Source organism: Mus musculus, chromosome 18 (assembly GCF_000001635.26).
Source record: "Mus musculus strain C57BL/6J chromosome 18, GRCm38.p6 C57BL/6J".
In the NCBI taxonomy this organism is placed as follows: Eukaryota; Metazoa; Chordata; class Mammalia; order Rodentia; family Muridae; genus Mus; species Mus musculus.
The window spans coordinates 46622558-46647562 of NC_000084.6; the positions used below are offsets into that span (position 1 = coordinate 46622558).

Consider the following 25005-nt stretch of genomic DNA (forward strand, 5'->3'; position numbering starts at 1 on the left):
GAGTACCACCACTGGTTCATAAATTTTAATTTTATAGAAAATTATCAAAATATTTTTCAGTGTGGTTGGATGATTTTTTTCTATTCCTGGAAACAGCAGCGGGTCCAATTTCCACATCCATTCAGCCTTTTTACCGTTCTTTATTCTGGCCATTCTGGTAGGCATGTGATGACACGTGACCGTGATTTTAATTTCTATTTTTTTTTTATTAAGGCTAGTGATCCTGAATGTTCCTGTGATAGCTTTCATTTGGAGATCCCTCCTCCCCAGTGAAATGTCCACTCATGTCTGTTTTCCATGTTCTAATTGTGTTGCAGTCTGATTGTTTACATTAAAGATCCTAGATGCTACCAGTCCGTTGTGGGATTCAGGTGAACTATCTCAGCTCTTGTCCATAAATAGAACCATACAGATTTATCCATTTGTGATTGGCTTGTAATGTCCCAAGATTCAGGCACGTTGTAGAACATACCAGAATACCTTTCCCTTTTAACACTAACTGATATTACATTGCAGGTGCTTCATGCTTTGTTTCCTTGTTTGTAGATGGGTGGCTGGGATAGTCAGTTCATTATCTACTGTGAATAGCGATGCTATGCTCCTGAGTGTGAAACCCTTTGTGAGCCTCTTTGAGTCTTTCAAATACATCCAGAAGTGGACTACCCAGATCGAATGGTTCTATGGTTTCCATAACATCCCTCCCCAGGTCCATGTGTTAAAGGCTTGTTTCTGAGGGTAGTTCTATTGAGAGGTTCTTCATCAGTCAGGGCTCTTTAGAGTCACAGAATTTATGGAATGAATATACAGGCTGTAGTCCAACTAACCCAACAATGCCCAGCTGTAAATGGTAAGTCCAAGAATCTAGTAGTTGCTCAGTTCCACAAGCCTGGGTAGTTCAGCTGGTCTTCTGTATAAGCTGAAATGCTGAAGAAGTAGGCTCCGACAGATGGGCTTGCAAGTGAGTGCAAGGAGGTGAAGGAGAACCCTTCGTTCTTCCATTGTCCTCATGTAGGACTCCAGCAGAAGGTATGGCTCAGACGAAAGGTGTGCTTCAAGATCTGGATTAAGGGTGTATGTCTTCCAGCCTCAAGACCCGGGTCATGGGTATGCCCTCCATTTCTGGATTGTAATTCATTCCAGATACAGTCAAGTTAACAACTGGAAATACACATCACAGAGAGTATATTAGTTTTCTGTTGCTGTGATACAACACTATGATCAAGGCAACTTATAGAAGGGACTTTATTTTGGCTTTTGGTTCCAGAGGATTGGAGTCTCCAGTGGTAAGGAAGCATGAAAGCAGGCAGCGGGCAGTGGACAGAGGGCAGCATGGCAGCGGGCAGCATGACAGCAGGCAGAGGGCAGAGGGCAGCGGGCAGCATGACAGCAGGCAGCAGGCAAGGTGGCAGGAAGCTGCGAACTCACATCTTGAACCACAGGTACAAAGCAAAAGGAGTCACCTGGAAATGGTGAGAGACTATTAGTCTCAAAGCCTGACCCCACTGACATACTTCTCCCAATAAGACTATACCCTTTAAGCTTCTACAAACAGCACCACTGGGAACCAAGTTATCAATGCCAAAGACTGGAGGAGGGGAGCAGTTCTCATTCAAACCACTCCATAGGTGATGGGTCCTTTTGGAGACGAGGCCTGGTACGAGTCTTTAGGTCACTGGGACTTTTGCCTCTTGCTCTTTTCTTTTGTTCCCTGGTTATGAGGTGAACAGTTTGCTCCCCACCATGGATCACACCCACCAGAGGCCCAAAGCGATGTGAGAACCTGATCTTGGATTAGATCTTCCAGAATAATGAGTTGAATGAAGCATTTCTTTTGTAAGTTCATTTCTCCCGTTCTTTTAATAGCAATAAGCAGCGTGCTAATACATCCAGTAATTCTGTGTTGTCCTTAGGAACTGCCTTACATATTACAGTAGTGGCCCTATCGCTTTGTGGTCTGTACCACTTACGTGTAAATATTTCCCTCCTTACCAATGCGTGCCACTTTCGGAGTTTGTTGTTGTTTGTTTTGATAGTGGCCATCTTACATGGGATAGTATGGTGTAGAGTAGCATTTTCAGTAACATTTCCCAAGTGACTTTTTGAGCCTCTGAGCATATCTTCATGTTTTTATTGCCCATTTGTACATCTTTTGATAGCTTTCCATTCAAGTCCTTTGTCCAGTTTTATTGGATCCTTTGTTCTCCTGTTGTTGAGTTTTAAGCATTCTCTACATATTTTGAATATCAATTCCTATCAGATATATAATTTGCAAGTATCTGCTATTGTGACTTTCTCTCTCTTATTTAAACCTGGCCAGTATTATTTTTGATGTACAAAATGTTAAAATGTATAAAAAGCATTATTTTACCATTTTTTTCTTTTATTTTCTGTGTGCTTTCTATCACATCTAAGAAACCATTGCCAAATCCAATCCAGTGTTTGCTTCCAAGAGTTTTTAAATTAAGTCTTTCTTTGGTCCATTTTAAGTTAATTACTTTTGCATGTTGTGTTTGGTTAAGGGCCCAGTTTTATTGTTTTGAATGGGGATATCGAGTTTTCTCTGCCCCATTTGCTCTAAGGATCATTTTCTAGTATTGAGTGACTTGGTATGGTTACCAAAATCACTTAACCATTTACACACGTATTTTTCTCCTGAGTTGTCAACTGACCTCTGTGATAGCACATTTGTGCACGTGTGCATGTGCGTGTGCATGTGCGTGTGTGTGCATGTGTGTGTGTGTGTGTGTGTTGAGAGGCAGGCTCTCACTATGCAGCCTACACTGGCCTCAAGCTTGGACTCTCCCTTCTTCAGCCTCCCAAGCACTGGGAGATACAGATGTATCTCAACCTCAGGCTTCATTCCTTCTGATGCTATCATGGATGAAATTGTTTTGTAAATTCCACCACGGATTGCTCACTGCCAGCAGGCAGAATGTGACTGAGTTTTGTGGGTTTTATTTGTGTCCTGTGATTTTAAGGAATTCATCATTACTTTTGGATTATGGGAAATCTTTAATGTTTATATCTATAGGGTCACATCATTTGTGCAAAGAGCTGTCTGCTTCTCTCTTCCTAATTTAGAGCCTTTTATTTGTTTTTCATGCCAAATTAGTTTGCCTAGAGTTTTAAGTACTCTACTGAAGTGTCAATAGAAGAAAAGATGCCAGTCTGACACCACTCAATGTGTTTTTGTAGTTTTTCTTAAATTGGATATTTTATTTATTTACATTTCAAATGTTATTCCCTTCCCCGACTTCCTTCCCACATCCCATCCCCCCTCCTGCTGCTTTTGTAGTTTTTCATATGAGCCTTTTGCTATGTTAAAGTAATCTCCTAGTCCTTATATATTGAGTGGTTTTTAATCATTAGAGAGTACTATGATTTAAGCAGAGAGACAATTCAGGCCCTTGACAGACTGGATGATACCCATCTGTACCGAGGAGAGAACTTCTTTATTCTGTTTATCAATTCTAATGCTAAAGTTTTGCAGGAGTGCTCTCAGACTCTGTGGGTGATTCACCACCTTTAAGGGCTTCCTCCTTATAATCCTGACACATAAAAGTAACCTTGACAACATTTATATTCTGTGATCGCTTCTAATCCTCACCTCTTTGGCAGCCCAAGTGACAGCATGTTAAAGGTGGTAGCGAGGATGAAATAAGAGTTCTGAAAGATAAAGAGTTACACTGCTTGTCACAGCAGCACCAGAACAAACCAGTCTCTTGACCCTATTATACACATAGTGCAGTATTGTTGATTGTGTAGCTTAAGGCCTCCTGGCAGCTTCCACCAAGGAAGTAGGACCTGGTGAAATAAGGGAAACTTATAATTAAAAGGAAGACCCCAGTGGTGGTTTGGGTGGGAATGGTCCCCACAGGCTCGTATGTTTGAATGTGTGGTCCTCAGTTGATGGAACTGTTTGGGAAGGATTAGGAGGTGTGGCCTTACTGGAGGAGGCATGTCTCCAGAGGTGGGTTTTGAGGTTAGAAAAGTCAACACTATTCCAGTTGGCTTTCTCCCTCTGCCTCTTGGTTGTTGTCTCAATGATTATGCTCTCAGCTACAGCTGTACTCCCATGCTTGCTTACCTGCTGCAAGTCTCCCACCATGCCGGTCATGGTCCCACCCTCTGAAAATATAAGTCAGCTCCCAATAAATAGTTCTTTCTATATATTCTTAGTCATGGCATTTCATCATAGCTATAGGAAATTAGCTAAGACTTTCCCCACCTACGGGAAAGGGTTCTAGTGATAGGAGCCAAAGCTCTAGCTCCTGCCATCCTAGACTCACTAAGTTTTTGGGTGCAGATGAGCTTGTAGAAAAGGGGATAAACACATCTCGTCCGAACTCAGACTTTCCCACATTTGACAAATGGAACTTCCTCTGTAGCTTTATATGACTGTGACCAGTATTTGTTTAAGAAACATACTCAGAACAATACACATATGTCATTTTCATAAATGTTTTTAAAAAGTCAGGATGATGCAAGAGTTGTTAGCGTCCTCTGAAAAGAAAAAGGAGCCTTATATTTTATATTGTTTGGCTCCTAGCAGGTTCTGCAGTACTAGGCTCCATGCTTAAGTGTGATGATAAAATAAAACAGGTGTTGTGTCAAGACTTCTTGCTGTTGCTTCCATCCGAGTCACTCTAGCCACATTAATCTCTCTGGGAGAGTTTTGGTAGTGCTACATCTATTTTTAACTAAAAGCCAAGTGCTGCAGGACTCAAACCAGATGCTGAGCTACACATGGACTTTATGTGTCACCCACACTTAGTGTCCAGGACTCCTAATGCCAAGACCCACTGTTTATTTGCTCACTCGTGCTTCTGACGATAGGCTTGGCTGTATCAGACCCGCTTTATCTTGGGTAATTCCTGCTCGAAACCTTAAAAAGTCAACTTAATTATAAGCTAATAGAGAATAAGTGTTCTCAAGGCAAAAGTGGGATTCTTCCAAGGGAAGCTATTGATTAGAGAATGTGTTTGTTCCGAGTGGCTGGGGCTATGAGTGGGTAGAAGTGAGTGTGTCTTCAGAGTGTAAGAGAGGGAAAACGGATCATTAAGGTACCTGTCACCCCGTGTGTGCAGTGTCCCAGTTTGGTATGACATAATCCTTATGAATCATATCGTGATGTATACTTTAAAACAAACCTCAAAGTGTCAAAAAAAAAAAGTACCTGTTACCAGTTGTTTTGATTAGGTTTCCAGGCAATTTGGAGATTCTACACACAGAATCAATATCACTGTTTTTTTTTTTTTATGCATGAAATAATTTTGTGTTTTCAACTCAAGGCCAGAAAATGTTGTAATGGCTTATTATAATTTTCTAGGGTTTTTCTAGTTTATATTTTTCTGTTAGATACATTAAAATTCAGGGCATATAACTGTGCATTTTATACAAGAATTCTTGTTGGTATCATTTAAGAAAAAATTAAATACTTGGGCTGGAGAGTTGGCAAAGCAGTTAAGAATGCCTGCTGCTCTTTCGGAGGACCCAGGTTTTCTTCCCAGCACCCACGGGCCCCTTGCAACTGTCTGTAACTCCAGTTTCAGGGAATCTAATGTCCTCTTCTGGCTTCCTTTGACACTAGGAATACACACACACACACACACCCGAAGCAAAAAAGAGAAATATAAGAAAATCAAGATAACACAGGACCATCTCAGAATAAAAGAGAAAATCATAACAATTATCCTAAGAATTGATTCTAAAAAATTTTTTTTATTATTTCTTAGGAAGTAGAAATTTATTAACTCAGAATTTGTCAATAATGTGTGTGCTCTCAAAGGCCTGGCTTAAAGGCTCCCTTCTTTCCTTTTTATTTTTTTTCCTCTTCTGTGGCACATAGCTGATTTTGTTCTGTTGACTTTTAAACACTCTCCTACTGGAACATAAGCCTTGAGAGGTCTCATCTGTCTAGTAAATTGTTACGGTCTTGGGAAAAGTACCAGTGCTCAGAGAAGAATTATGTTCCCATTCGTGGGTGTGGTAATTTCAATATGCTTGGTCCAGGGAGTGGTCCCATTAGGAGGCGTGGCCTTTGCTGGAGTAGGTGTGGCCTTGTTGAATGAAGTGTGTCACTGTGTAAGTGGGCTTTGAGAGAGCTTCCTCCTAGATGCCAGTCTTCTTCTGGAGGTCTTCAGATCAAGATGTAGACATCTCAGCTTCTGCAGCATCATGCATGCCTTGCTGCTGCTGCGATTCCTGTTATGATACTAATGGATTGAACCTCAGAACCTGTAAGTCAACCCCATTCAAATGTTGTCCTGTTTAAAAGGTGCCCTGGTCATGGTGTCTCTTCACAGCAATGGAAGCCCTAACTAAGACAATAGGTCTGTGCAATCAAACTACCCACACAGACATTCCTGGGTTTACCTCACAGGCAGTACTTGGACAGCCCAGGCAACATTCAAAACTGCAGAGGGCTCACTGGAATGAGAGAGTGTAATGGCTAATTGCCCCCATAATTTAGGTTTGCCTCATTTAACAAACTCAAAGCTTTAAGAGAAAGAAAAAGGAACCCGGGTCCTCTCTAGCAATAGAGGGGGATTCAATCTCTGGACTGTCCTTAAACTCAACACAGTTATCTGAACTCTTCCTTGAAGATATATCCTGCTCTGCCCTGCAGAATCAGGACTTGCAGAGCCCACAGTCTCATGAGCCGATTCTTTAACACCTCCCTCACACACAGTCCTATTGGTTTTGTTTCCTTGGAAAACCTTGACTACACAGGAAGAACACAGGACAGCTTGGCATCAGGGCTCACTATGTCCCATTGCGTTGCCACCAAGAGCAGAACTCAATTACGTGGATCATGTTGAAAGGACAAGGCGTGACCTCAAAAAGCTCTTCTGCTCAATTTTATCGTGCTCCAAAGCAAGTTGGTTGGAAAGAGTTATGACAAATAAACACGGGACCAAACAGCAAAGGTCACAAGTGTCCTGACCTAGTTGGTGAGCACACATTAGCTGGCTGTGCTACACCACCTAGCAAATGTTTCCAAAGAGACAAACACACACAGTCTCTCTCTCCAAGTTAGATAATGGCTTAACCACTGTGATGGCTATTCTTTGCTCTCAACTTGACTACATCTGAAATGACCTAAAACTCAAGATGCCACCTACACCTTTGAGGTCTTTTTCTTCATTGGATCATTTGAGGTGTGAAGACGCACCTTAATTTGGGCCGTACCTTCTGGTGGGAGCCTATATGAAGGGTGTGGTAGAAGGAACTCTTGCTCTCCCTGGCAAGTTCATTCCTTCACTGGCATTAGAACCTACTTCTCTGGGATTTCAGCTTATACTGAGGACCACTGAGACATCCAGCTTTGGGCTTAGAAGCTGCTGGATTCTTCCTTATGTTGAGAGACAGCCATTGTGGGAATAGTCAGATCACAGCCTGTAAGCCACTTTCATAAACCCTGTGTGTGTTTGTGTGTGTGTGTGTGTTTCTACCAGTTGACTAAGACAACCACAAAGGAAGAAAAGCACCATCACCCCCCTCCCAGTCATCTGAAAGCAGATGTTTATGTGAGAGAGTTAGGGGTTAGGTGATGGATCAGAGGCTGCCTCTCTGTGATCTGATGAAGAAGTGGTGAGGATAAGAAGAAGCAGACTCTATTGTACACAGAGAAAGATAAAGGAAACTTTTGACATCCACAAGAGGAATGCTAGGACACCTGAAAAGTTCAGGGAAACAGAAGGGCAAAGCACAGAAACAGAAGAAAGTCAGGCAGAGTGATTCCAGCTACATAGACATCGACACTCTCCTCATAGAGGTTTGCAATCCCAAGCTGTTGTGAGGTAAGCCGACCAGATGTAGAAGACCCTTCTCTGCAAAACTGGAAGAGATGTCCCGGTGATCACAAACCCTCAGTTACAGAATTCAAAGGCACTGAAATGGGTAAAACGCCAACTGAAGATCTGGGAAATTTACTAGCAAAAATGATCGGTGGAACTCGAATAAACGCAACCAAATGAATCAAGTGAAGAAATCAATCCATGACCCAGACAAAGAAGGCAGAGAAAAGTCAACAAAATGGATGGGAAAATCAGTAATATTGATGAAAAAAAAAAGCCAACAAAAAGAAAGAGAATTCATCAAAGAACTTGAGATTAACAACAAAGCGAAGCTAAATGCTGGAAAGGACCACATTGGTCAATCAGTTAGAAACACAGAGGAAAACATCACCAGTAGATTTAGGCAAGTACAAGAAAGAAGAGCAGAGGTTGAGGCAAAGGCTGAGAAAACACTACATTCAAACATCAACACTTTAATCCAAAAATAGTTAACTATGAAACAGCAACCCCACCCACCTGAAAGTTATAAACAGAATGTTTAGAATAGTAAACACCAGAGTGGAGGCTTGAATGGCTTCCATAAGGCTCATATATTTGAGTGTCGGTCTTTGCAGCTGTAATACCACCTTTGATATTACTACCAAGGTGGGTCACTGTGATGGTTTGAATATTCTTGGCCAGGAAGTGGCAGTATTAGGAGGTTTTGTTGGTATAGTTGTGGCCTTGTTGGAGGAAGTGTGTCACTGTGGGAGTGGGCAATGAGGCCCTGCTCCGAGCTGCCTGGACACAGTCTGCTCCTGGCTTCCTTTGGATGAAGATGCGGAACTTCTCCAGCACCATGCCAGCCTGGACACCTCCATGCTGCCCACCATGATGATAATAGACTGAACCTAAGAACCCATAAGCCAGCCCCAACTAAATGTTGTGTTTTGTAAGAGTTGCCTTGGTTATGGTGTCTCTTCACAGCAATGGAAACCCTAACTAAGACACTGTACTACTGGATGTGACAAGCAAGGTGGGTCTGATCTGTCACTGTCTTACTGTGTGTAACTTGCTTGGTTTCACTTAGTCACAGATTGTTAGAGGAATTTTGTTTCACATGGAGTCTTTTTGGTTGTTTGGTCTTTCAAAACAGGGTTTCTCTGTCCCTAGCATTGGGTGTCCTGGAACTCCCTAAGTAGACTAAGTTGGCCTCAAAATCAGAGATCTGCCTCTGCCTCTGCCTCTGCCTCTGCCTCTGCCTCTGCCTCTGCCTCTGCCTCTGCCTCTGCCTCTGCCTCTGCCTCTGCCTCTGCCTCTGCCTCTGCCTCTGCCTCTGCCTCTGCCTCTGCCTCTGCCTCTGCCTCTCTGCCTCTCTGCCTCTCTGCCTCTCTGCCTCTCTGCCTCTGCCTCTGCCTCTCTGCCTCTGCCTCTCTGCCTCTCTGCCTCTCTGCCTCTCTGCCTCTGCCTCTGCCTCTGCCTCTCTGCCTGTGCCTCTGCCTCTCTGCCTCTGCCTCTCTGCCTCTGCCTCTGCTGAGTGCTAGGATTAAAGGTGTACACTGATTGCAGCCACACACCCCCATGGTTCCCATGGAACCCAAGCTCTCATAGAGCCCCACCCAGTTTTACTTAGGTAATAGTTACATGCAGCTTGGGACTTTAGTTCTTAGAGTTGACTCAGTTGTGTTTTGAGATAGGATTATTGTGTTTTGCATGACGGGAGGGGATGGACTTCTAGGGACAAATACTTAATTGAGAGAATGTGATTGTTTTCTGTTGGTTTATATGAAGATATTCAGTTTGTAGTAGAGAAACCCATAGCTACCAACTATTCTTTTTTATTTATTTATTTTTAATTAGGTATTTTCCTCGTTTACATTTTCAATGCTATCCCAAAAGTCCCCCATACCCACCCCACCAATCCCCTACCCACCCACTCCCCCTTTTTGGCCCTGGGGTTCCCCTGTACTGGGGCATATAAAGTTTGCAAGTCCAATGGGCCTCTCTTTGCAGTGATGGCCGACTAGGCCATCTTTTGCAAAAAGATGCCTACATTTGCAGCTAGAGACAAGAGCTCCGGGGCACTGGTTAGTTCATATTGTTGTTCCACCTATAGGGTTGCAGTTCCCTTTAGCTCCTTGGCTACCAACTATTTTTATTGTGATTCTATTGGAAGACAGGTGAAGGAGATTGGAAGAGAACTTGCTGTTTAGAAGTGTGTGAATGTGGGAGGGGCAGCTTTTACAATAGGGGAGAGCAGAGGGATGCAGACTGATTTCTTTGAACTCATCATCTCTCAAAGAGTTAATATTGGCTGTTGACCAGTCATGCTAATGACCGTTACAGAAACAGTGTATCTGTTCCTCCATTCAGTGTTTCTAAGACAGTACTTAGAAAACACCGGCAGGGGGATCACTGTGAATCTGAGGCCAATTTGATGTACATAGTGAGTTCGGGACCAGCCAGATATATCCAGTGATACCCTGTCTCAATTAAAACAAAACAAAACAAAACAAAACAAAACAAACAATACAAAATAGACTAAGAAAAGCATCTTAAAGGAGAAAGGGCTTATTTTAGTTTATAGTTCTAGATTACAGTCCAACATTGTGGGGGAAGTCATGGTGTCAGGAGCTTGGGAGAACTGCTGTAAACCCACAGGCAGCCAGGACAGGACAATCAATCAGTTCATACATTCAGAGTCCAGCTATCTTTCTGCTTTTTATTCAGTCCTGGGCCAGCACATGAAATGATGCTGCCCAAATTCAGGGTAGATCTCCTTACCTTAAGTAACCCAAGAAAGAAAATCCTTCCCAGGCATTGGCCACAGGTCAACCTAGACAGTCTCTCACTGAGACTCTTTTCCCAGAAGATTCCACATTGTGTCAAGTTCACAAAGTCAACCATTCTCAGAAGTTAACATTTACAGTCATCTGACTAGATAGAGATTACCCTTGATGGTGCGGGAAGGCCTATTTAATAGGTTGCAGGTATTAAAAGCAAAGAAATTCTGCCTTAAGACTACAAAATTCAGGTCTTGATTCCAACCTAGCTCCCCACTTATAGAATTTCCATACATATTTGACTCATAGTCATTAAGTCAACCCATTTGTGGTGGTTTCAATGAGAATGGCCCCATTGGCTCACATGTTTGAATTGTGTCCTTGTTGAAGGAAGTGTATCACTGGGGGGTGGGGGGTGGGCTTTGAGATTTCACAAGTCCACACCAGACCCCAGTCTTGATCACTTTCTTCTTACCTGTGAATCAGGATGTACGCTCTCAGCAACTGCTTCAGTGCCATGCTGGCACTCCTGTCATCATGCTCCTTACAATGATGATCATGGACTAGCTCTCCAAAACCGTAAGCAAGCCCCCAGTTAAATGCTTCCCTTTGTAAGTTGCCTTGGCCAGCATGTTTCATTACAGCAATAGATCAGTAACGAAGAGACCATTTGTGCTGGCTAGTCTTACGTCATATTGACACAGCTAGAGTTATCTGAGAGGAGAGAACCTCAATTGAGAAAATGCCTCCATAAGATCCAGCTATAAGGCATTTTCTTAATTAGTGATTGATGGGGGAAGTCCCAGACCATTGTGGGTGGTATCATCTGTGGGCTGGTGGTGAGACACCATGGTAAGCAAGCCAATAAGTAGTTCCCCTCCATGGCCTCTGCATCAGCTCCTGTCTCTAGGTTCCTGCCTTGTTTGAGTTCCTGTCCTGACCTTCAATGATGAACAGCCACATACGAGTTTAATAAATCCTTTCCTCCCCAATTTGCATTTTGGTCGTGGTGCTTCATTGCAGCAATAGAAACCCTAACTAAGACACCATTTAAGCACCAAATCCATTCATTTGACCTTATGGGACCCTTATTAGATCTCAAGGGCCCAAAGTGTTGGACATAAATCAAGACAATTAGCAGTGGTTTGTTAAGCCCAGAGCTTGTATTTATCACCATGCCTGCCTGCTTGCCTTGTATGTATCACAGCCCCAGGTGGGTTGTTCGCTTTGCCTTCCTTTGCACTTTTGTTACAATGTATTTATTTTTATTTAATGTGTATATGCTCAGGTTCGTGTGTGTGCACACGTGTGAGTGCATGTGTGAGCATATGTGTGTGTGTGTGTGTGTGTGTGTGTGTGTGTGTGTGTGCGTGTGTGTGGAGGCTAGAGATCAGGCTCAGATTTCATTCATCACAAACTGTCCCGTCTCGTTCTTTGATACAGGCTCTCCAATTTGGCCTGGAGCTCGATGATTAGAGTAGGCTAGCTGGCCAGTGAGCTCTAGGCATCCATTGATCTCTTCCTCCCCAGTGCTGGGATCAGAAGCACACATCACCACACCTGGCCTTCCTTTTTGATCTGCTTTTGGTGTGTGCATGCATGCTCATGTGTATGAGTACAGATGCATGTATGCCCAGGCACATGTAGGCAAGTCATAAGACAATCTCAGGTATCAACCTTGCTTTCCATTTTGAGGCAAGGTGTCTCTTTTGTCTAAGGAGAACACCTAAGCAAGCACTGACCTCTACAAGCAGTGGATGGTTTTCCTCTTAACCAGCATGGTGTGCTTCCCCAGGGTCTTCACTTAAGACCCTTAGCTCTTTCTGACAGTTGAGAAAACACACACACACACACACACACACTGGAACTTCAGCTGGAGTTTCCCAAACAGTAGATGACATTCTATTTTACCTCTCTGAGTCTTAAAAGCAGTAACTTAAGCCAATACAGTCAATTACACAGATGTAACGTTCACAAGGACTCGTCGTGGGAGTTCAAGGTTACTTGTCTGGGATCCTGGCTTTTCCCACTCAACTCAGAGGTCTTTGGAAGGACAGTGCCTGGAGGCTGGGCACTGAGTCCTTAGGAGTTGACTGTGAATAAACCCCAGGATGCTTTGTGGCCTTAAACCCTCAACAGGTTGGCAGCTGGGAAACAAAGGACAACAGAGTTTGCTGAAGGGAGACTAACTGAGGCCGACGTGGGGAGAGGCTGAAGTATCATGTGAGGTTCCCAGTGTCTCTAGAGCACATTGTGTAATCCCCTTGCTTGTCCCTCAGCTGGGCACATGCTCTGTGCTCTTGCCAAGTTGCATAAAGAGAGATTTCAGTGCTTTGAAAATGTGCTTTGGCTATGAAGACGCTGTGGGAAAGACATCAGGCCACTCACGCTGTCTGGACTTAGGGCTGAGGAAGCACCACATATGCCCTGACATCCTGTCTGTCTATTTGTCTGTCTGTCTGTCTGTCTGTCTCCCCTTTCTTAAACTTATTTTAATGTGTACAGGTATCTTGCCTGTGTACCACCTGTCTGCCTTGTGCTCAGGAGGCCAAAAGAGAGTGTTGATTCTCCTAGAACTTGAGTTACAGGCAGATTGTGAGCCATCAAATGGGTGCTAGGAATCCAACTCAGGTCCTCTGGAAGAGAAGCCAATGCACTTAGTCATGGATCCATCTCTTCATGCCTGCGTTTGTAAGGCATTCAAGGATGTCATTAGGAAAGTAAGGAAGATATTGTGGGAGGGCATAGGTGGCTGCCATGGCTGGAGAGATGGTTCAGCAGTTAAGAGTTCCCACATGATATTTGTAACTACTTATAACTCTAATTCCAGGGGATCTGATGACCTCTTCAGACCTCCATGGGCTGCTGAATGTACTTGGTGCACATACTTCTTGAAGGCACACACACAAACACATACATTAAAAAGAAGTAAACGAATAAAATATATTTTTTAAAAATATAGAAGAGATCTGAAGAGAGAACACACAGGGCTCAGGCATCCAAGAGTACAATGCCAATGGTTTAAGTATGTGACATATTTTCTGATATCTGTCTCCTTCTAACCATCATGGTCCATCAGCCTTATTTACTTGTGACTCGGGAACAATATACCAAATACATTCAGAGTGCATGCTGTGGACTGCAGGCTTTACCTGGGTTCTTGTAAGACATGCCTTCTCAGACCCCAGCCCACATCGACTAAATCAGACCTTCTGAAATTGGTCTAGGGCTCTGTGTTTAAATAAGCCTTCCAGAAGATTCGGAGGCACACCTCTGAGGGAAAATGATGTCACTGTGTCACTGGGGAGCAGCAGCCTGATGGGAGCGGGGTGTGCTTATGAAATGGCTAGAGCCCCACAGGAAGGGAGTCAGAGTCATGAGCTCTCTCTACACAGAGACCAAGACTGGGAAAACAGTGTCTTTCTCTAGCTTGCTTGCACTAGATCCATGCCAATGAGTTGGCAAAACATTACACACCTCCACCATGACTAACTGTTTTGAAATAGTCGGCAAGAGGAGGGGTTGAGTAGTTCAGAGAATTAAGGAAGAACACGTTGTTTTGAGAGTCTGAACCCCTTTTCCCCGTTCTCCCATTATCTTTCTATAAATACTTTGAGAGCTCGGAGTGGGTGTTGTTCGTGCCCTTGGCTCGGAACCTTCCTTCGTGAACATTTGAAAAGTGGAGGAATGGAATCAAGGTTCTGTCTGTCTTCCGTGGATTGCATTCTGCAGCACAATGCGTGTCCTTGCTCACACAGGTGCTTGGCAGGTTTCAGATTCCTGCAACTGTCGGGCTGAGGGTCTCAGCTCCCTGTCAGTCACGGGCTGAGGGCCTCACACAGGGGATAGAGGCTGCCAGCATTCTTTGGCTCATGGCCACTTTCCTCTGCCTTCTTGGCCAGTCTGAGTTCCTTTCGAATACTGAATCTTTCCTCTTTCTTATCTTGCCCTGACTCTTTTCTTCCACTATTAAAGGTTCATTCTGGTAAACAGGGACTTAACAAACATACTCCAGGGAAAGTGCATCATATCAGAATCTTTGTTACATTTTCAAAGTCCCTTTTCCAGTGTAGACATTCACACATTTGCCTGGACATTTGCCTCACTGATGGGCTACTATTCTGCCTTCTATAATCTGTCTTAGAGACACTGAATGGAGGGACAGATACACTGTTTCTGTAACGGTCATTAGCATAACTGGTCAACAGCCAATATTAACTCTTTGAGAGATGATGAGTTCAAAGAAACCAGTCTGCATCCCTCTGCTCTCCCCTATTGTAAAAGCTGCCCCTCCCGAGTTCACACACTTCTAAACAGCAAGTTCTCTTCCAATCTTCTTCGCCTGCCTTCCAATCAAAACACAAAATAGTTGGTAGCTATGGGTTTCCTTACTACAAACTGATTATTTTCACAAAAACCAACAGGAAGCAATCACATTATCTCAATTAAGTATTTGTAGTATTTTAGAGACAAGAGATATTGTTCTTTTAAGTATTTAAATTCAGGGATAGTCAAACAAGCTATTCAGGGCAGTAAATACCAAGGCTTAGCTTCCACAACACCTGCCCTGAACACATCACCCGTGGTGATGCCTCAGTTCCCTCCATTTCCGAGAACAGCAGACTTGACTCAGGGTTATGCTTCACACATAAAGGTCTCAAACCTTAAAGGACAGTGCCAGTCGGTGGTGGAAATCCCTGGATTAGGCCTAAGCAAGAACTTAACACATCCACAACCACTTGGAAAACATTTGCTGATCAAGCCCAGCAGAGGAAGGTGCTCGGCTGAAGCATGGGAGAGAATTCTTCTTTTTTCCTTTCAAGCCAGAAAAGCAAAAAATAAGATGTATTCGTTAGCTAGCAAGAGGGCTTGGCGGATAAATACGTCATTGCTATAGTCACAGTGTGTCTAGGAGCAGTTTCTTGTTTCTTAGTTGAAATTCTGTCAGTAGCACACTATTGCAGAAGTGGTCCAAATGTCCCTTCCCACACGAGCCACTGTGTGATGAGCTCTGCTGTCTCTTTGAACGGTTAGCCACTCCTTACCTCATTTTGTTAACTAGCGTCCAATGATTTATTATTAGCAAATGCATGGGGAGTAGTTTGTCATTTGCTGGAGTCATCCTCAGAGGCGAGAAGGAATTGTGAGTTGAACCACAGATTGAACCACATCAGCACCCACCATACCACAGCACAAGCTAAGCCCCCCAAGCTCATGTTACCTTCATCCCGAACAGGGGCTTAGTGAAGAAACTCCCAGGCTTTCATTCTGAATAGCATCTTTGTTTGGAAGCCTAGGCCAATCTCCAAGAATTTTAAACAACCGCTCCATACAGGGCAGGAGAATCCTACTTTCTTGTTTTGCTCCCAGAAATCTTTGCTCTGTCCCGTTCCATTCATAAAAAGGAGCAGAGTTCCAGGAGAACAGGGACCAGACTGTGCTTACGTCACTCTGCTTCTGCCCAAGATGAGGATCATTCGCCCCCCTTAGAGTTCCCACCAGTCCCCTGAAAGGAGAGCAGTCAGATCCGACTTTCAATGAGTCGCAGTCTTACCGAAGCCATACATAAATATTAATACGTTCTCAACCACCACGAAGGCATTTGCTGCCTCCGGCTGTGGTGACTGTGCATACAGTTTACTTTTGTTGCAGTAGCTGACGGGATCCTGTAAATGTCCTGTGACAGGTAGAGTGGGTCATCCCTTCTCTTACAAGCCAATTGACTCCTGAGACACCAAGCAGACAGAGGCTGCTATGGGACCCGTTCTTTTTGTGACACCTCCTCCCCTTCTCTCCCACAGCTTTAGCCTTTTCCTATCTAAAATGTGCTTTTTTAATTCTCCATGTGGCTCTCGAATGTCTGCTTACTAGCTAGCCCTGGAGCACACTTCCTGGCCTGATTTCTCCGTTTAGGATGTAACTTTCAGCTAACTAGAAGTGGACCAAGCTGCAAGGTCATTGTGGTCCCCATCTCTGTATTTTCAAAGGCCAGCTCATTGTCTATGCTGTAGCAATAAATGAGACTATAGATTCCGAAGTCAATGATAATTGCATACGCTGATATGCAAATACTATTTATATAATCTACATACATTAACTCATGTACACTATAAGCTAGGCACTGTCATTAGATTTGTTTCATAGATGGGGAGCCTGTTGGGTTAATGGACCAGAGAATGTGAAACTACGGTATGATTTATGTGGACTTCAGGAGCCTGTACCTCACGTCAGAGGAGTAACTCCGACAGTGGAGCTTGTAATCTGTCAACCGTCTATAGGAAAGGGTCTTGGACGTGAACGGGACCTGACTTGAAGAAGACAAGTCCTGCAGCCTCTCCAGTGACGCGTGCTGGGTGGACTTGCATAGCACTCCAAGACCTCTGCTTGTCTGGGCCTTGCTTCTGACGATTATCCATATTGCTATCTTACAGAATGCTAGGTGTTATAGAGGCTGAACATACCTGCCCAGTGTACTGATTCATTTTTGTGTGTCGACTTGACACAAGCTGGAGTTATCACAGAGAAAGGAGCCTCCCTTGAGGAAATGCCTCCATGAGATCCAGCTGTAAGGTATTTTCTCAATTAGTGATCAAGGGTGGGAGGTCCACTTGTGGGTGGTGCCATCCCTGGGCTGGTAGTCCTGGGTTCTATAAGAAAGCAAGCTGAGCAAGCCAGGGGAAGCAAGCCAGTAAGTAACATCCCTCCATGGCCTCTATATCAGCTCCTGCTTGAGTTCCAGTCCTGACTTTCTTTGGTGAAAGGTGAAAGTGTAAGCTGAATAAACCCTTTCCTCCCCAACTTGCTTCTTGGTCATGATGTTTGTGCAGGAATAGAACCCTGACTAAGACACCCAGGCAATGGGAGTTCTGTGCAGAACTTAGAGCTCCGGATGGAAGGATTCTAAGGGGTGTGTTGGGGCTAGGTGGTGGCAGCGGTCCTAACAAGCTATGGGAGCCTGCAGAATACTGCTTAGCTACTGTTCTTGTCCAGAGAGTCTCTGCATCCATTCTCTAGCCCCAGAATACCCATAAATCAGCATATCACTTTGAACCAAATATCAGCCAAACTGAACTCCCACCTAGAGCCTCCCAGGTTCACAGAGGTTGTTGTAGAACTGAGAGCCCCTGCCCTTAGATGCTTGCCACATGGCACCTTATATGGATACTTACTAGTTCACAGTCAACTACAGATCTAGAGTGGCTCAGACAGCCAGATGGACCCATATACAGCAACAATGATCAGAGGCAGCAATCCATCACCTTGAACAAATTTCACTGCTAGGATAAGCCGCCACCATGCCTACCCTCAGGAGGAGGAAATGCATGCCAGAAGATGGCATTGATGAAGGCTGTATCACAGGCTCTCAGGACCCCTCAGAGGGAGCACCAGCAGGTTAGACAGAAGTCTTCAGGCACTGCCTTCCTCTGGCATGCAAACAGAGCGTTGGCTCCTCTGGGTGACTTGTTTGTAGAGATATTCCTGTCTAAAAGAGTGACTCCTCCTCCAGAAATGTCTGTCAGGAACGTGGGACATGTCTGTAAATGTCTCTTGTTATCATGTTTTGTGGTAAATATAAAAAATGGGCAGGAACAAGGCTGGAAAAGCCAACTTCCCACTACCTTTATACATGAAGATTGATTCGTTGCTACTATTTGTCTCTGGGTAATTAGAGTCTTTTATAAATAACAGAAGGTTATCAGCAAATAAGTTGTCTTGAAAATCTGTTCAGGAGAGCAGGCATTGTGGTGTCTGCTTCTAATTCCAATAATAAGGAGAGAAGCAGGGGCAGGGGCCAGGGCAGGGGCAGAGGCAAGAAAATCTCTGTGAGTATGAGGGCAGGCCGGTCTACATAGTAAGTTCCAGGCCAAGTAGGGCTACATAGTGAGTCCCTGTACTTTAAAACGATAGCAACCACAACAAAGAAGAGGAAAAGAAAGCAATTCTTTTTCAGGAGACAAAGAAGGAGACCCATCCCTAGCAGACAACCCAGTCCATTCCTGGGAGAGAGGATGGCACCCAGCAATGAGCAGACTCCACTAGACTGTTTTTCAGATGGAGACATTGGAGAAGCAGAGAGGATGTGCACAAGGGTGTGTGTGCCTTTCTTTCTTATAGTACTTTCTAATTTGCAGACCTCCCTTAGATAAAGTCTTCTTATCATCTCGGTCTCCAGGAGGTACCACTGGACATAGAAAGCAAATGGAGAGACATGGCAAGGAGAAAGGATGTCAGTACTGAAGCTACTGCTAAGAGCCAAGAAAGGGGCTGGAAAGAGGACTCAGCTGTCAAGAACACTTGCTTCCTTCCAGACAACTCAGGTTCAACTCCCAGAATCTTCGTAGGGGCTCACAACTGTGTGAACCTCCAGTCCCAGGGGGGAATCTGAAACCTCTTCTGGTCTGTGCAAGCACCAGGCACAAAAGTGGTACACAGATACACACAGAAGCTAAACACCCATACACATAAAATAAAAATGTAAAAAGGATGAATTAAGAGTCCTGTAAACACCACAGGAAGATGATGCTCAGAGCCCCCGAGTACCTGACTGTTCTTGCCATGGATTCATGGGACAGAACCAGGTAATATCCAGTATGTAAGAACTTGAGCATAGTAGATACTCAGAATGTGAGTTTGTCGTTGATTTGTCATTGATTTAAAAACAAATAGAAACAGGACAATGTGTGAGCGTAAACACCTACGTGACAGGCAAGTCGGACATTGATTGTTGGTACAACCATGTGCAAGAGTCGCTTGGCTACTTTCACTTCCTATAAACTGTGTTATTATAAGAAAACTTTAATGGGAAAGAGAACCTGAGATTTCCCACCATGTATTCCAAGATTCAAAAGGATAATAGAAACCAGTACTTAGAGGTAATCTCTGGTCTTCTCTTCAATAGATTTTCCAAAATTCTATCACACAGAAACTTCAAAGCAAGAAAAATGAGCCATTTATAGGCTGAGGTTTCACCAAAATTTATGCCTCAGAACATAAGATGTAACTAAGAGGTTCCATCCAGGACATTTTCCCAAGATGAAAGGACTTAGTCTAAAAAGAAGCAGTGACCACAAAACTCAGTGAGCAACCACTGTGGCCTTTCTGTCCACAGCGGAGCTGCTGTTTGCACTAGGGGTCTCCAGAGGCTTCCAGCACGTTCCTCGTGCATCGCTGTGCTTGCAGCTCACTGGAACCTCTGACCGATGGGCATCTGAAGGCTTTGTCCTGTTCCTCTGTCCCTGTGTCTGCCTCCCAGTCATGCCACTGTTTTCAACTCTTACCTATTACTTCTTGATGAAGTAGTTAGATTGAAGTTCCCTCAAACACATGGTCTGCTCCCCTAAATTGTTTAAACCGTTGCTTGGGCCTAAGTGGGAAGCTAAAAGACAAGAGTCTCAAACACTGCCTTATCTGGACAATACTTGTGAATTATGAATATTTTAAAATAGGCATTTCAATATACACATTTATGAACACACACATATATGAACACATATATTACAAACTAAGTCACCAAGAGTCAGAATTCCTGGAACTGTTGAGAAGACACGACGTGTCCCCTCTTCCCTTGATGGGAAGCCAAGATTTCAGCTGTGCTGACTTCTTTGGCTGTATCACCAGCAGAAAAGATACATTATGAACTTAGTAGAAAGACATGCATATCTATGAAGATGAGTGGAAGCCTAGATCTGTGAAGTGTGCTTAGAAATGTACAGAGTGAGCTGGGCAGTGGTGGCGCACGCCTTTAATCCCAGGACTTGGGAGGCAGAGGCAGGTGGATTTCTGAGTTCGAGGCCAGCCTGGTCTACAAAGTGAGTTCCATGACAACCAGGGCTACACAGAGAAACCCTGTCTCGAAAGAAAGAAAGAAAGAAAGAAAGAAAGAAAGAGAGAGAGAGAGAGAGAGAGGGAGGGAGGGAGGGAGGGAGGGAGGGAGGGAGGGAGGGAGGGAGGGAGGGAGGGAGGGAGAGGGAGGGAGAGGGAGGGAGGGAGGGAGGGAGGGAAGAAAGAAAGAAAGAAAGAAAGAAAGAAAGAAAGAAAGAAAGAAAGAAAGAAAGAAAGAAAGAAAGAAAGAAAGAGAAAGAAAGAAAGAAATGTACAGAGTGGTGGGAGAGGGTTCTGAAGCCCTCTGGTTTGTTTGTTTGTTTTTGTTTGTGTGTGTCTGTGTGTGTTAGCAAGAGCAATTTTAGGTGGGATCGTTTAACCCCTACAGGATGATAACAAAGAAGGTTGGGGGATAGTAAAGAGGCAAGAACATAAAGATTCTATGACCTTATATGAGACTAGGCACTAGCTATATGAAATTAGACAACCCTGAATTTTTTTGTTTTTTTTTTTGAGACAGGGTTTCTCTGTATAGCCCTGGCTATCCTGGAACTCACTCTGTAGACCAGGCTGGCCTCGAACTCAGAAATCCACCTGCCTCTGCCTCCCAAGTGTTGGGATTATAGGTGTACGCCACCACCACCCAGCCAGCCCTGACTTTCCCAAACACACTAATTGTAAGTGACTTTAAGTGACATTGTAGATGAAGAATAAATGATCTTCCTGGCATTGCTTTTATTCATTTAGGGTTGCACTGCATGGTGAGTTAAATCTTGCCCTGCCCTCTCTCTTCTCTCCAGGATCTCAGTTGTATCTGTTGCATGGCTCACTCTCTATTCACTGGGTAGCCAACTTGGCCTGTAGATCACTGGGACTGCCCTTAATAGTGCTCAGGTTTAGGCAACCTTTGGTTTACTTAGTGGCTCCGAAGTGTGAGAGTAGTGATGCTGACCACTTGGGCATGGCAAAGAGAAGACATAAAGCGTTTCTTGTGAGCAAAACGTGAATTCTGTTCTCACTTAATGAGGAAAGGAAAAAGCCTATGCCAAGACTAGGATCTACCATAAAAACGAATCTGGTGGTCACACTATAAACTGCCAAAGATACAGCCACACAACACAAACACTTGTCTGTACATATAAGAAGAGTGCACAGTGTATACCGGGATCTATAATGCCCACAGTTTCACTTCTACCTAGTATGTTGGAACATAAGTCTATGTAGGTGGGGAGCTATGGAAATCATTGTTTTAGTAAGTCAGACTTCACCGAGCATCCTCCAACCAATAAACCCACAGTGAAATAAACTATGGACATTCCCAGTTAAAAAAATGAAAAATTAAACAAAACAGGTACATGCCTGACCTCCCTGGAGATTGACAAATTCCTTAAGATCACTGAGACTTCTCTACATACAGCAAAATATGCTGGCTTGATGTCAATATTACTGATTCATCTTATGAAGGAACACTGTGCTACAATAATTTTAAGATATGAGACTTAAATCTTTTGAAAATTGTATTTATGTATTGTGGTGTGTGTGTGTGTGTGTGTGTGTGTGTGTGTGTGTGTGTGTGTGAACAACTTGTGGGAATTGGCTCTCTTCTTTGGTGAACTCAGGTCCTCAGGCTTGGCAGCAAATGTCTTTAACTGCTGAGCCATCTTTCCAGCCCTCATGGTTTGGGACTTTTAAGAGTACGGTAGGAGTGTCTCTTACAGCCAATCTCTGTTGGTATGAGTTTGTTAATGTTGGCAACAGTCCCTGGTGATTTTCCAGAAATGACATTGCAGTCTTTTAAAGAGTGTCAAGGATGGCTGTCAAGACAAAAAAACTACAACTGTGACAGGTTCTGTAATAGGCTCCCAGATCTTAGCACAGCAGACTCCATGATAGAAGTACTATTCAGGCTATGAAACTCAGCACATAGGTCAGACAGTGATGGCACATGCCTTTAGTCCCAGTTCTCAGGAGGCAGAGGCAGATGGACTTCTGAGTTTAAGGTCAGTCTAGTCTACAGAGTGAGTTGTAGGACAGCCAGGGGCATTTATAGAGAAACTGCCTCAAAAACAAACAAACAAACAGCAAACTACAAAAAAAAAAAAAACACAAAAACACAAAACAAACCAAAAGCCTAAACCAGCAACAACAACCCCCCAGCACATAGCACCACCTGCCAAAATGTAAACAAAGATTTGATCAACAAAATCAAAGTCCATAGTTCTGGGAAGTTCCTAAATGTACTAGTCTCGATGTTTTGGCTTTTGTGGTTCTGCTTCTGGCTAGCTATTTGTTTTAGCAGAACTGTGTCAACCTGGGCTATGACTACCTTGAGAAAGGCTCTGAGGTATACTGAGATCCTCAACATCAAGTGTGCTCTGGTTGGCTAATAAAGACTTTTTGTTGGCTTAAACCTGTATCTGAGTAGTCTTCTCTGGTGGACAATCCCACAACAGGTCCAAAATCCAACTAGGCCCAGCTTTCCATGGACATACTACCTCCAGTATAAGCAAGCACTTAAACTCCTAGTTGACAGCTACCCATGTGGGTCTGAAGAATGCCGTGGCATCTCTAGTCTTAGGACAACAGTGGGCAGCAAATATTCCTCACAGCCTCTCTCTCTCTCTTTGGTTGTTTCTAGAGCCCATCATCCATGAAGCATTTATGGAAGTCTAGATTCTGCTAGCCAGCACAAGTTTCTCTATTCTACACCACTTTATATCTTGGAAATTTTGGCGATCTCCTTAAAATCAGATCTCCATGCTTAAAATCAGCCATGCTGAGAGGTGAGGAGGGGCTTTGTAAAGAGATAATTAGGACATGAGTATTCTGTCCTCCTTCACAGATTAATTTGTTATCACGAGACAAGGTTAAAATTAAAATCAGATCTTAGTCCTTAGGTATTGAATTTTTCAGTCCCTAGGACTGTAAAAAACCCCCCACAAAATTTCTTTATAAATAACTCAGACCTTAACAACACAGAAAAGATCAAGATGCTGTGACAATGTTTAATGTTAACATGACTAGATTTGGAATCACGGAGGAGACATACTTCTGGTATATCCTCGAGGATGCTTCCAGACAGATTCCACCAAGGAGGAAAGACCCACCCCGAATGTGGAGAGCATCCTCTTGTAGGCTAGGGTTTGAACTGAATAAAAGGAAAAAGAGAAGAAGTCGCATGAGGGCCAGCACCTACCTCTCTGCTTCCTGACTGCGGATTAACTGTGACCAGCTGCCTCACATCACAGGGAGTACTTCCCTTGCTGCTCTTGTCTTTCCTGCCATGACTGGACTGTGCCCTCCAACCATAAGCCGAAGTAAACCCCTCTTCCTTAGGTTGTGCTTGTCAAGTATGTTGTCATGGCAACAAGAAAAGTTGCTACTACAGAACACTAGTACCAAGAGATGGGGTTGTTACTGTGAGAAAACCTGCCCATGTAGCTGTGAGGCCTTCTGAACTGATGTGAGGGAGGAATGTGGAAGCTTTTGGAGCCCTGAGCTATAGCATGTGTGGGGAGCTCAGACAGCCAGAATGCTGATAGAGATGGAGACGCTCAATGTGGTTTCAGAGGGAAACAAAGACTTTATTGAGCATTGGACCTGAAGTTCTGTGTATTATATTCTGGAGTCCCCAAATGAGCTTGTTTTCTTCCCATATGCTTATAACTGAGTGAGGCTGAATTCAAAAGCAGTGGACCACGTTGTTTGGCAGCAGAGATTTCAAGACTACAGAACGTTCAGGTTATGGCATAGTTCCTTACTGCTTACTGTATTGACTGAGATTCATAATGATATTTCAAAGCACAAAGACACGGAAAAATGTACAGATAGGTCAAAAAAGGAGTGGAAGCCAACTTGAAGACTCCAACAAAATCAGTGCCTAGAAAGCACCTATAATTGCTGAAGAGACTAGTGCCATTGAAGAGCCACCAAATGCTCCTCAATAGGACAGTAGGGAACGCCTGACCCACCCATTGAAAGCTATTACTTATGATAATGTGAGTTTGAAAAGGGGTCTTGAAAGGGGTTCCCTTTTCAAAACAACCACCACCTAGGGGAGTGTTTTCCCAGGTTCAGCCGCTAAGGTGCAGAGCTATAGCTATGAGAGACAATGTCAGACTGTACCTAGAGCTAATAGAATTACTAATTAATAATTGCCTGCATTATGCTGGCTTGGCAGGCTTGTAAAGTGCAAGAGTGAGCGGCACCCTGAGGGTTTGCAACAAGGATCCAGAGAACTGCTGCCATCAAGTCAAGTGTGGAAGGGTCTGATTCTTTGTGAGTAAGCCCTTGAAAGCCCCTACCTGAAGTCATGATGGTCAAAGCAGAGGTTACAGTGGTCCCAGGATGTTGGAGAGTTTGGACTACCAGGTAGCCACAGAATATGCAGGCACAGAGTGGAGCTTGTCTGAGAAAGAGATCACGTGTGTTCTAGGTGGCAGAACTAAAGGAGTGAGGTTATCCAAGGCTGTTTAGACCCAACTGCCGCCACCCAGGGTCCTAGATACCAGCAAACGGAGTTGCAGAATTTGGTGTTTGCCTTGCTGAATTTTAGGTCTCAATTTAACTTGATCTTTCCTGCTGTGCCTCTATTTCTCCTTTTGGGAAAGGAAAATGAACAT

The 25005-nt window shown here is 43.9% G+C and overlaps 1 long non-coding RNA gene across 2 annotated transcripts; it reads left to right on the plus strand.

Moving 5' to 3' along the window:
* The first annotated feature begins 8118 nt into the window (after window positions 1-8118).
* Window positions 8119-19046, plus strand: Gm3734. 2 transcript variants are annotated; one of them, XR_877382.2, is made up of 3 exons: window positions 8119-8814; window positions 16993-17131; window positions 18694-19046. It is a non-coding gene; the product is annotated as a predicted gene 3734 (long non-coding RNA). The 2 variants fall into 2 exon arrangements; XR_877383.2 differs by having other exon boundaries at window positions 18735-19046.
* The last annotated feature ends 5959 nt before the right edge of the window (window positions 19047-25005 follow it).